Source organism: Mandrillus leucophaeus, unplaced genomic scaffold (assembly GCF_000951045.1).
Source record: "Mandrillus leucophaeus isolate KB7577 unplaced genomic scaffold, Mleu.le_1.0 Scaffold517, whole genome shotgun sequence".
In the NCBI taxonomy this organism is placed as follows: Eukaryota; Metazoa; Chordata; class Mammalia; order Primates; family Cercopithecidae; genus Mandrillus; species Mandrillus leucophaeus.
The window spans coordinates 1,419,257-1,420,647 of NW_012105553.1; positions in this window are offsets into that span (position 1 = coordinate 1,419,257).

Below are 1,391 nucleotides of genomic sequence, written 5' to 3' on the forward strand. Positions count from 1 at the left end.
CAGTGTTTACTGTACTATATGATATATGATTTTATTTCAGATTAAATGCAGAAGCAGACCTGAGAATTCAACTGTCTCTATTAAGCTGGATAGTGAAAGAATTTGTAAAAATGTAGAATTATGCCACTCCTCACATGTTTTTTGGTTTGTAAAGATACAGTTCTGTTTCATATAAATGTTATTTATACTAATGTAATGGGTTAATTATTGTTACTTTAAAATAAATTAATAAGTAAATAGGCTAGATATATTAGTTTTAATATCTCATATAATAAATATCAATAGCTAAATACCTACATACCCATTTCTTTGAAGTCTGCAGTGATTTTTAAGAGTGTAAAGGGGTCCTGAGACAAAAACGTTGGAGGTCTGTTGAGTTACAGAAACTCAGAGAGGTTAAGTGACTTCCCTACTATCACATAGCATGTGTCAGACAGATGTCTGTCCACCTCTGGACTTTACGCTCTTTCGTTTCTTGTTTTACTGCGTTCCAGCCTTTGCATTACTCCACATGATACATGCAAATTGGATGCCACTTCTTAAAAAACCCTTACTTAAGTAATTCTATTTTCATTTGGTGCAGTGTTTGTGCTTTGCCAGTGGAGTATAAAACACTTATTCTTTCCACTCACTCAGATCTGGAGTTGAAGTAGTTTACAGGACAAGGACACCAAGCTCTCCACTTAGGGTGTTACCTAGAAAGGCTTTCTGATATCTCAAGGTTGTGCAAGGGAAAGCTCACACCAGCATTTCTTTTGAGATAGACCTGCTTTGGACAGTCATCTGCCACAGGGTGAAGTGGTGTGGGACACAGAAGGCAACAGAGGAGAAATAAGCAGAAAAGAATAAATGTCCAAACTGCTTGGCAATGCGCAGTGTATATTACATAGCATACAATGCACAGTGTATATTACAATGCACGGTGTATATTACAATGCACAGTGTATATTACATAGCTGTATATTACCCAGTGTATATTACATGTTACGTTACATATACACAGTGTATAATATATTATATATTACACAGTGTATATTATCGTATATTACACAGTGTATATTACATATTACACCGTATATATCACATGTAAATAGGTGTACAATGTGCAGTAGAAAGGCATGCACTCATACATGTAAAAAGCAGGAAGTATAGTTAAATCACTGTACTTACCAACATATCCTTCACTGTAGCTATCATTTCCACTTTTTCCTATTTTATTTTATTTTATTTTAATTTTTTGGGACACAGTCTAACTCCGTTGACCAGACTGGAGTGCAGTGACGCCATCTCGGCTCACTGCAACCTCCGCCCTCTGGGTTCAAGCGATTCTCCTGCCTCAGCCTCCTGAGGAGCTGGGACTACAGGCATGGGCCACCTTGCCTGGCTGATTT